Below are 9566 nucleotides of genomic sequence, written 5' to 3' on the forward strand. Positions count from 1 at the left end.
TCACCACAGTGCCCACTAAACCATGCCCCTCAGTGCTACATATACTCACTTTTTGAACGACTTTCCTGAGCAGCCTGTTCCAATACTTCACCACTCTTTCTGAGAAGCAATTTTTCCTAACAGCCAACCTGAACCTGCCGAGCTGCAGTATGTTTGGCTCACAGGAAATAAGGTCAAAAGGGATGTGATCAGTCCCCAGAAATACCTGCAGCAGCAGCAGGTGCCAGGTTTTAGCAGGATGCCTGATCTATTGTGTAAAGAGCTGCAGGACTCATTTGCTGGAGACAGAAATGAGAGACCTTCCCACTGGAAATAAGGATCAGAGGTTAATTAACTACAGGAACATCCTATCGAGGAAGCCATCCTAGGTATTCCTATATGACAGCATGGGGGAATTCACTGGATATTTTAGGATAGGTCTGATGTCCAATGAAGCTGCTCACTGTGCTGTTGTGGAGGTCCCTGCTGTGTACAGAGGGACGCTGAGAATCCTGCTTTAAGTATCACAGAATCTAAAAGTAGTTGGTCCATCTGGTCCTTGCTCAAGCAGGGACACCTACAGAAGTCTGCCCAGGACAATGTCCAGACAGCTTTTGGAGATCTCCAGGGATGTAGATCTGGGTAACCTATTCTAGTGCCTGCTGGTTGCCCAGGGAAGGAGGCAGAAGATGAGATGGACTTTTCCTACCTGCAGTATAGCAACTCAGCCCCTAGCTGGTGGCTGTGGAAAATCAGTGTGCCCTGCTTGTGAGAAAGAGCCAAGAAGATCGGTGCTTGGAGTCTGTAAGAGTGCCAACCTGCCAGCTTTGCTCTTCCCCCTCGGATGTCACCGGATCGCTGTCACATGAGTGTGCCGTGGGTGGGGGAATGCCCTGAGCATGGTGCCCTTGGCTGCACAGCCTGTTTTCTCACGTGGTAAGCCTATGAATACAGCCTGATGATTGCTCGAGGTGTAACAGAGACATTTTGGATGCAAAACAGGAAAATATCTCAGGCTCAAAGCTGGAGCTGATTCCTTTTGGACATGGAGAGCCTGAGCCTTGAGCCCTGTCCCCTAGTTTAATCTCACCAGCCAGAAACCTATATGGATTTACACTTCCATATGCAACCGTTTGATAATCATGTTGCCATAGCTACACTTTAGTCTTGCAATATATGTGTCATTTCACACATTTACATCAAAAGGAACTCCAGGGCATGCAGCTCTTGTGTAGCAGAGCACACTGGTCTCCCACTATAAACACTTCCCATTTTAACACCCTATTATTGTATTTGTTGGGTTTTTTTGTTTGTTTGTTTGTTTAAGGGATGAGGACTATGGAATAGGTTTGACAGCATGAAGATGAAGTTCCTGAGTGCTCTGTGGTCCTGTCTACTCTAAGCCTTCCTCAGGGCTGGCATCACAGCAGTTGCCCTGTTGAGATCTCAGTTGTCCCTCAGGTGCCTCCTTCTAGATTCTCTCCTGAGCTTCCTCCTTCTGATGGCTCCTTGTCCCACAGATAAGGGCATGGACAGCTTCTGTCTTGATTTGAGCCTTTTTCTCTGCCTCTGGCCAGAAGCAATGGGCAGGTAGGTGCTATGTAGAAAGATACAGGTAGTAAGGGTAGCAGAGGAGAGGCAGCACCTATAGTAACTAAATACAATGCTGGTTGGCAGAGGTGCACCCACTGAGCATCAGATATGGAGAGGATTTTCCACCCAGGTTCTAACCTTGCTTTTTTTGAGCTGATATAAACAGATTTTTCAGGAACTCAAAACTTGAACAGTTCTGCCTTGATTTTTTTTCCTTGTAGCAACAGTAGCTGGAGCATCGTCAGCACCAAAGCAGCACTAGACAGCTCTGCTCTCTTGTGACAGCGACAGGACCAGAGGGAGTGGTGTGAGGGATTTGGACACGATGATCCTTCTGCATCCCTTCCACCTCAGGATATTCTGTGATTCTATGAAAACTCTATTTTAGCCAAGCTGACCTTTAAATACTAATTAAACAGCAATGGGATGATGTAGGAGAGAGAGGTCTAAGCAAGTATGTAGGGCGAAAGGTATCAAAAGATTTGCTCTGGAATAGAATGATGCTCTTAGCAGCAGTGAGGATGCTGAATTTGCTCCTGTCGATGAGTGATCCCTGAAAAAATAATCAAACACACATGCCTGTGTGAACCATCAGAGGCTAGAGGAGGGAATAAAGGAAGCATATGAAAGAGAAATAAAGAGGGAGGAAGATAACAAGGCAGAACAAGATGCAGAAACTGCAAGAAGACAAAATTTCAGGGGAAAAGCTTTTCTGAATGTGAGGAAGGCAGCTTGACATGCCTGGGAGGGAATGATCATCGGCTTTGTCCAGGAATAAAGTGTCAGCCTGGCAAGTCTGATTTTCAGTTTCAGGAATGTGTGTGAAACTGCTGCTGTAGAAGGACATGCAGGATGGGGCTGGAGGAGAGGAACCTAACTGTAGATGTCCCTGTTCATTGCAGGGGAGTTGGTCTAGATGTCCTTTAAGGGTTGCTTCCAACTCAAACAATTCTGTGATTCTAGGATTCTAACCCTGGACTGAACCTGCAGTGTTTCTAGAGAGGGAAGTTCAGACCTGGTTTACACCCCATCCATGGCTAAGAGAATGAGACATTATATTATTTTTAATCATATCAGAGCATATCATAGTTTGTTTTTCTTCACTGTCAGAGCAATGAAATGCCTCCACAGGAGACTCCCAGTCCCCAGGGAGCAGGTTGTGAGGATTTTTTTATATGGCATTTTTTGCCATCCAAACTGGTTGCTCTGAATGGGCGTTTCCTTACTGAGACCAAAAGGAGCCAGCAGGAGGATTTGAAGTCTCACCAGACAATCTATGTGTGCGTGTGTCAAGTGTACGTGTTCAGCTCTGGCTGCCCCAACATCCTGTAGGAGTGTGCTAATCCACTGAGTTCCACTGACTGCTTTCGATTGATCGGTTGTGTAGAAACAAAGCAAGCAAAGTTTCTGCTCTCTCAGAATGTTGCAGAAGGTGTCAGGTTTGCTGCAGCATGTTGGTCTTTTTCAGCTGCTCCTGTACTTTTGGTTCTCTCTCCAGGGTGGCAGAGAAAAGTATTTCTTGGGATGGATAGCTGGCCAACAAAAGGCAAGACCTCCTAGAAGAATGGACTATTGCATGCTTTTTTATTCCTTCTCAAAGGTGTAAGGGGGATCTCATAAAAATGCCGCGCAAGTAAGCACAGGAAGGGCATACAGAACTATGAGCTGCCCTGTGAACATGAAAGCCATCATCAAGCCATTTTGTTTCCTGTTAGCCCAACAAGAAGTATGGCTGAGTCTCCTTCCTCATACTCCGCCAACATTCCCCTTTCTCTCCAGGGCATGGATAAAGCTTGCCTTTCCTTTTCATAGCTGCCAAAATACTGCCTTTCCTGCTCAATTACCCATTTTCAAACACTACCCAAAGTTTGAATACTGTATTCCAAGGCATGGGGAGAGATAACTATAGACTTGGCTGTGGATTACCTTCATTCCCGTTTGCATCTGCTCTTCCTAGGAGTTAACTGTATCACAGCCAAAACCAGTAGTACAGGGAGCAAGGAGAAGGAAGGAGAGGGTGAGCTGCAGCTACAACCTGTCCTTGAATGTCTCTTCAGCCAGTGAGGAATGAGCTTTGTGCCCAAATGAACCCAAAAGGCACTGTGGTTGTACGTGAGGCACCTCACATCCAAGCAGGCCATGGTGGCACCATCCCAAGTCCCTGAGCTGCCACACGCTCCGGCCATGCTCCAGGGACCCTGGGGACTGCAATGGATCTGCTGCCAAGGCACCGAGCTCCCCTCCAGGCAACTGGAAGATGGCAAAAATGCAGGTCGTGAATGCTGTCTGGAGTGAGTGACCTGGATGTGTCTGCCCAGACTACATACAAAGAGACGACGTGGGCCTGGCTCCCTCACTTGCAGGCCTTTGTGCCCGTGCAACGTGTGGAGAGCCACAGCTCTTGCCCGGCTGCAGAAGAGGCCACTGTTCTGCTCGGCACAATGGACTTGTCAAAGTGGATGCCAAGAACTTCCAGTCTCCCTGCCGTGTCTGCCAAAGCTTCCTGATAGGCTCTGCAGCCTAATGCTGTGTGCTGAGGAGAGATTCAAGTGGTTGGTATATTTAGATGAGAACTATGGAGTATGTTAACAGTTGCCACTGTTTCTTCACTCCTGAGGCTCAGGTTATGAACACGGGATTCAAATACAGGAGTCCCCAGCTAATGACATGGTTGTGATCCCAGCCAGAAACTTCTCCTGTGCTTAACAATTAGCTAAAAATGGCAAATACTCCAAAATAGGTCTGAAAAAACATATACAAGAGATGCATCAAGCTGATCCATCTGCTTCCAGTATTGCACAGGGATAGTGATCCTTCTGCCTGTGCCTAACTCCAGAGTTTGCTCTTCTCTCCCCTGTAAAACTGTACTATGAAACAAGTTTCATAGAATCATAGAATTGAGTCGAAAGGGACCCTTAAAGGTCATTTAGTCCAGCTCCCCTGCAATGCACAGGGACATCTACATCTAGGTTACATTGCTCAAAGCCTCCTCCAGCCCCACCTTGAATGTCTCCAGGGATGGGGCATCCACCACCTTTCTGGGCAACCTGTTCCCTTTAATGTAGGAAACTTCTACCTTATGTCCAATCTAAACTCCTGTAGTTTGAAAACATTTCCCCTTGTCCTGTCACAAAAGACCCTGCTAAAGAGTGTCCCCTTCTTATTGTCCCCATTCAGATCCTGAAAGGCTGCTATCAGGTCTTCCCAAGCCTTTTCTTCTCCAAACATTATTCAGTGTGACACATTTCAGATAAATGGAAATATTCAATTTCCGCTCACTTTGTTTGTCTGGGGCTCAAAATTAATTTATCTGAGAGAAGTTAAAAGCCAAAGATTCATCATGACCAAGTAAACTGAAGGTCACATTTGGATAAAAAAAACTGGGGAAAGCAGATTTTATATAATCTCAACCTTTTTTGTGTGTGTATTAAAATTAATGAACTTTTCAGGGTGATCAAATTTGGTCAAAGAATAACTAGAAATTTTTTTTATTTTATTTTTTTCATAATGAGACCACATGGGAAAATTTTATTTTGTTCTTTTGATTCAATACTATTTTCCCCCTGATCTTCAAATTGGGTCAAAGGTTCCAAAGGGCAGACAAACAGGAGACGGCTTAACCCATGTTTGCATCCTGTGGACACTGTGCCCTGGGGTAGATTGAACCTTCACTGGAATCTTGCACGTGGCTCTCAGATTCCATAAGCAGGTGGAGAGATGTTCTGGAGGATTTTGTAGGGCCAGGAAGAAGGATCTAGTGCCTGGTGTGTGCCTGTGGGCTGAAGGGGTTGAAGGCAAATCGAGGTTGTGTGCTGGCATCCTGACTGCCCCTGAGGTACCATCACATGGCTGAAGTTGATAAATTGGGTTAAATGAGGCCTTAAAAACTGTGTTTTCACAGTGCCTCAAACTCAGGGTGGCTACACTGAGCCAGTTGGGAAATACGTGGTACTTCAGCTATATCCAGAACCTTAAAGACACTGTCCATGCTTCCTCCACAGCCCTTTGATCACCAAGATCTTAGCTAAACTAGCAAACTATCCCATGGACTAATAGATGATGTTGAGTGAACCTGAGCATCAACAGTTTCTACAGTGTATGTCAACTTCAAAGAATCAAGATGCCCTTCCTGGGAGGGTTATTCCTGTGATGAGAATAGGGAGGACACATTAGTAGACATTTATGTATGTGCCAAGCTGAAGGTCTGAGACCTCTGTGGAATGTTGGGATCTTGACTTGGGTAACCTGCTGTAGGTTAGCAGGGCTTGGACCAGATGACCTTCAGATGTCCCTTCCATCCTCAGCCCTTTTGTGATGCTTTGACTTTGACAGAGCTGCTCACATCAAATAGGGTCAATGAAACCCACACTGGTTCAGTGCCAAATTTTGGTCCCTGAGCCCCCTGAGGCTACATCACTCCCATTGCTTCACAGAGCAGAGACACCAAGTGGTACATGAGAGTCCTCCGAGCCTTTGCAATTAGAAAAAGAAAACCTGGCAAATGCTGCTGTGCAGCGTTCAAGGAAAACCTGTTTGCGTGGGATGTGCTGGAAAAATTGCTCAAGAATGGTGCATTAGCATAGAGAAAAATGGTCTGGCTGCTGTTCAGGTTAGTGTTTTCTTGCATGCTTGCAGCTGCTAGCAAGGTGTTTGTTGTGCATGTGTGCTAATTCCCGTTGCTCTGGGATGCTGGAAATGTTTGCCCTCACCTAGTTTTGATTCCTTGGTGTTTGGATCCATCTCAAAGCAACTTGCAGATGATTTCAGGGTAGATAGGGGCATTCAGTGGGTATCAGTCCAGGAAGGCAGCTCATCCAAGACAAATTTGTTTGTGGTGCTTGATCTCTTTTTTTAGCCAGAATAAATCACAGTGGGAAGATGGGTAAATGGCAGGGCCAAAATGCTATACCCACTTCCATGGCAGATTAGGTATAGGTTCCCAATGCCTGTTAAACAAAGCCATGACCATGCTTCAGAGGTGGATGAAGAGAGTCATTGTCATCCAGAGCATTTGTCACAGGCTCAAAATGATTGAGATTGGAAGGGCCCTCTGTGTCTATGTGGTCCAATCTCTGCTCAAGCAGAGACACTCAGAGCAGGGTGCCAGGACCACATCCAGGCAGCTCTTGAAGACTTCCAAGGAGGAGATCCCACAACCTCACTGGGCGACTTGTGCCAGTGCTCTGTCACCTACACAGAACAAAAGTGTTTTGGATGCTCAGAAGGAATCGGCATTAAGTTTTCAAGAAAAAAAAATGGCAGGAACACCAAGATGTTAGCCGGAACCTCCTCTCAAGCACTGCTTGATGAACTATCTGCATGCCTGCTGCTGCAAAGGGACAGCCCTTGCTGCCTTCTATTGGCCCTTGCAGCTATTTCTATCTCAGATGAAGACTGAAACACACCAGGAATAGCTCCTGCAAGCTGGAGAGCTGCAAGCTTTCCCTTCTGTACCAATCTTACTCTTCTACCACTGTTCCTCTAGCCTTTCCAGCAATAGTGATGTTATTCTGAGCTCAATTCCTGTAGTCTCCAAGGTTAAAATCATCAGAACCATTGCTACAAGTGCCTGCAGCACTCAACTCCTTTGGTTTCAAGCGTGAGGTCTAATAGAATCACAGAATTATTGAGGTTGGAAAAGACCAAAAGATCATCTTGTCCAGCCATCAACTCAGGCCTGTGACTGCTCTAAGCCACGTCCCTCAGTGCTGCATCTATACTCTTTGTGAACACCTTCAGGGGCAGCGACTCCACCACCTCCCTGGGCAGCCTGTTCCAGCACCCGACCACTCTTTTAGAGGAGTTTTTCCTAATATCCAACAACCTAACATCCCCTGGTGCAACTTGAGGCCATTCCCTCTTGTCTATTGCTAGTTACCTGGGAGAAGAGGCCAACCCTCACCTCACCACAACCTCCTTTCACGGAGTTGTAGAGAGTGATAAGGCTCATTTTAATATGGTTGCTCATTACAGAGGACCCTTTAATTTAGCAACATAAAACAACAACAACGAAAATCCAGACTGTGAATTTAGTAGGAGAAAAAATGCAGTGAAAGCAAATGTAGTAGCAATCTGGGACAGGCTGCTACTGCCGCAGAATAAGTGCCCTTCCACTGCTGAATATTTTGGTGGTGGTCAGTCCTGATGCATTTAGCACAGGTATCATGTCCCCTGGGAATCAATGCAGTTACCTTGGAGCCCCCTGCTCCCTGGAGATCAGACCTCAGGCAACATGCTAGAGACCTCATTTCCCCAACTTTCCAAGGACCAGGACTGATACAGAATCACAGAATCATAGAATCATTAAGATTGGAAAAGACCAGTGAGATCATCTGGTTCAGCAGTCCACCCATCACCACTATGTGTGCCAGGGAAGGCAGAGAGAAGGGGAGGAAGGGCTGTGCCAGCCCTGTAGCACGTAGTGACCACGCAGGATTGATCCCTCCATTCATAGACAATGGAAGGATCAATCCTACATCCATCAATAGTGGCAATGGGCATCCAACACTAGATTTTTAGAAACAAGATGCAGTTTTAGCTATGAGATTGTGAGTACTGAAAGCACCAGGAGTAATCGTCACGTTAAACCCAGCTGGGCTTCTGTTTTTAAAAGCACAGCCCTGCATCATACCTGGCATCACAGCTGTGATAAACCATTATGTTTGACCAGCTGCAGTCAGGCTGGGGTTACAGAGAGTATTTCTCAGCTTTCATCCCTCTTCTTCCCAATTCACACACAAAAATCCCCCTCTGTAAATGAGCCTTTTCCTCCAACAGCAGTTTTGCTTGCACAAACATCATTTCTGCTAAGGGCCTGGCACTTAACCAGCACTGGATTCAGTGGTGCTCATCACCGTGGTGTATGGGCTTTTCAAAATGGGTACCATATCTGAATTTGTTTTGTTTTTAATAAGACAAGATCAAATTGATCGGTGTGATGCTGTGAGATAAGGATACCGTTTTTGAACAGCAGCCTGATCTGCTAATTCTGCCTCTTATCCAGCCTCCCAGGCTGCCTCATTTAACTGCCAGTAAACATCCTCTCCCCACATTAACCCCACAAAAAAGAGCTGCAGCAGAACCCACATAATTGCTTTTCTCATTCCGTATGCTACAATTTCCAGAGGGAACATTTCCTGCAGCAGCCAGATCTGCAATATCCATTATTTTTATGCAAGGAGTTGCTGTGCTGTATTCTCAGATGCCACCTTTCATCTCACACACTGCCTCCAGCAGCACCCAGCGGATGCAATGAGCCCACAGCGCACCCTTTTCCCATCCTCTCCTGGGCAAACAACTCCAGTGGCTCCGGACAGACACAGTTTTCAGCAGCCCCCCTGCAAGAGCTGCATTCCCCTTTGGAGCCAGGCATGCAGCACTCACATGGGCAGCAGTGGGGATCCCTTTGAGTAGCTCAGCTGCGACTCGTGTTTAACCTCGGCACTGAAATGAAGCACCAGGGCATCCAGCAGCCGACATACCACCGCGCCGCCACCGTGAGCAAATGCACCGACACAGCGAAGCAGCCACGCAGCCCACGCATCAGTGCAGGCGGCAGTGTGGGGGTTCCCTGCTGTAGGGGCAGCTGATCCCTCTGCTGCTGCTCTTGGCTTGATGCAGCAATTCGGTGTTGCTAGCCAGCGGTTTCTCTGTGTTTAAAATAGCAGCAGGAACGTTCCCCATTGATTTATTCTCCTAGCACAGCTCGCAACCTGCCTGCAAACGGCACATGAAAAAACACTCGCTTGTTTTCTCCTTGTGTAGGAGACTGGGGGAGGAAGCCCTGCAGACGCTTCTTGCCCGGCTGCTGATAAATCCCGACCCAATGGCAGAAAGCAGGGGATGCTCGCGGCGCGCGGAGCTGATTCGCTGACTTACCCTTCATCTCTCCCAGGAATGCCGGGTGAAGAAGCCACGCTCTTGCTCTAGAAGGAAAGCAGAAGAAGCCCAGCAGCACCACTGCAGAGCCTGCTCAGAAGTTCGCTCCCTCTGCC

General features: G+C 47.1%; 1 protein-coding gene across 2 annotated transcripts in view; it reads right to left on the reverse strand.

Moving 5' to 3' along the window:
• Positions 1-9566, reverse strand: part of SLC45A4 (solute carrier family 45 member 4) — an 85576-nt gene extending 76010 nt beyond the window's left edge. For both annotated transcript variants that reach the window (XM_015283236.4, XM_046931084.1), the window contains exon 1: positions 9451-9566. The gene's annotated coding sequence lies outside the window, so the exon portion shown is untranslated. The remainder of the gene's footprint in view (positions 1-9450) is intronic.

This window comes from Gallus gallus, chromosome 2 (assembly GCF_016699485.2).
Source record: "Gallus gallus isolate bGalGal1 chromosome 2, bGalGal1.mat.broiler.GRCg7b, whole genome shotgun sequence".
In the NCBI taxonomy this organism is placed as follows: domain Eukaryota; kingdom Metazoa; phylum Chordata; class Aves; order Galliformes; family Phasianidae; genus Gallus; species Gallus gallus.